Below are 2,203 nucleotides of genomic sequence, written 5' to 3' on the forward strand. Positions count from 1 at the left end.
AGTCCAAACTAGATTACTACAGGTATCCTCCACTCTTCGAAAGTTCATTCTATGACACTTTGCATTTGCAAACACCTACATCAGTGCCTATTTTCACTTGAAAGAAAGAAATCCAAAAAATATTTTTGCTTTTATTTTTTTTTATTAAGTAGGGAAAGCAAAACTAGCAGTGTTTTCCAGTCAGCCCAAGAGACAGCATGCACCCCAAACAGCAAAGTGGTACCACCAAGCTCCTACCTTGAGCACCATACTCAACATGCTTCTCAACATCAATCCAGCACCAATTTGAGCTTTAGTGGCGAACAATACGTGTTTGCATGATTTTAGGTTTTCTGGATATGATTTGGTAGGCTATTTGGGGGGTTGTCTAGGAAGACTCAAAAAGTTTTCCCATATAAATGAATAATAATTGCTTCTTCGATTTATGTCATCTCGGCTTACAAAAGTTTCACAGAACACTCTACTTCCGGAAAGTGGAGGAAATCTGTACTTATTGTTCTAATACTTAAACAAAAAGAATTATTTTTATGGCTGGTTGCTGTTCAGACAAGTTACAAAATAGCTACTTACTACTTTTTCATTTATAAAGCCCCTGACCATCAAGAAAGGTCTAGGGAAACGAAATATTTAACCCATTTCTTTCTTAAATAATTTTTTAAAATCCTAGTTATCTAATAAAGAAAAGTCATATACCTATATATGTTGCTTCAGCTAAAAAGCATACAAAAAGTGTATACCCATTAAATGTGTAAGAAATATGAGCTAAAGGGATGAAATCTTTGGATAAGCTCTAGTCTATGCAAAGTACTAGGTTTACTCCTTTTCAAAAAGTGAAGGAACATAATACACAGGGAAATGTAATGCTTTCTCACAAGAATAATAAACTCTAGCTTTGCTAAAGTTTCTTATTCCATGTGACAGCATCTAAAATGCCAATCCATGTCACAAGTGTGTCCTTCTTCCCTATCCATTTATGCAGTAGCTTTCATGTATTTCTGGTCTGATGTCATAGACAAAGGTCAAGAGGATATCCAGGACATCATCACTGTTCTGTCAGAAGTAGGTCTGGAGGACAGTCATCTTCTCCTGGGTCTCCTTCTCCACTTTACTGCTGCAGCTGCCATGGGATCTCAGAGCCTCAGTTTCCTTGGCCTTGAACTTTTTCTCCCTTTGCAGGCATCACTGTTCAATTTCAGCCTGTGCTTCTTCTTTGGCCTGCTTCAGTCTTCGGTTCTATCGTTTGAGGGCCTTGGGCACCTTCTCCGCAGCGCGCTTCTGCCCTTGGAATAGCTGCTGAATGATTTGCGACTGACTGACTATGATGATGGTGACTCTAAGGCAGAAGTGAGCCGCTGAAAATGACTTGAGAGCCCCGCTGGTCAGCTGACCCAGAGGGCCCACAATTTATATTTATATATTAATATCTATCCTAAAGGACTAGAAAAATTTCAGAAGTGAACACAATTCTAAAAATAAGGCATGATACAAGATTATTGTTGTTAAGTGCCACCAGGACCCTGTATAGGGGTTCCAAGGAGCAGCTGGTGAGCTTGGACCACTGACTTTGCATTGTGACACATTAGCCCTCAGTGCCATATATATAATTATTTTCAGACCATTGAAATTTGATGTTAAAATTCCTATGATAATAAATATGATAAAAATTCTGTTTTATAAAGAATTGAAAGTAGATATTGTTGCTTTGTTTGAATTCAGAGTTGCAGCTACTGTATGACTTCATCTCATAAGGGTCTTTGTAGATTTGCTGACAGTTTGATGTACCAAGCATGATGTCCTTCTCCATACACTGGACCTTCCTAATAGCATGACCAAAGTACTGGATACAAAGCCTTGCCATCCTTTGTTTAAAGAACTTTCTGACTGTAGTTCCTCCAAGATAGATTTGTATGGTCTTCTGACAGTCAATGTCCGTTAATATTTCCCTCAACATCATAATTCAAAGACATCAGTACTTCTCTGTTTTTCCATATCCATTGTCCAGGTTTTTCTTTGGAAGCTAACAGGGTTTGCATCAGACCTACCAAATCCTGAAAGTAACGTCTTTGCATTTTAAATTTACAGAAAGGTCTTTGGCAAAATATTTGCCAAGTGCAATACCTTGTTTGGTTTCTTGAATGCATCTACGAGTGTTGGTTGTGGATCTAAGTACAATGAGTATCATGACATCTTCAACCTTTTTTTT

General features: G+C 37.9%; 1 pseudogene; it reads right to left on the reverse strand.

The window, feature by feature from the left end:
- Nucleotides 1–963: 963 nt before the first annotated feature.
- LOC102822106 overlaps nt 964–2,203 on the reverse strand; it is a 96,285-nt pseudogene continuing 95,045 nt past the window's right edge.

Source organism: Chrysochloris asiatica, unplaced genomic scaffold, assembly GCF_000296735.1.
Source record: "Chrysochloris asiatica unplaced genomic scaffold, ChrAsi1.0 scaffold00153, whole genome shotgun sequence".
In the NCBI taxonomy this organism is placed as follows: domain Eukaryota; kingdom Metazoa; phylum Chordata; class Mammalia; order Afrosoricida; family Chrysochloridae; genus Chrysochloris; species Chrysochloris asiatica.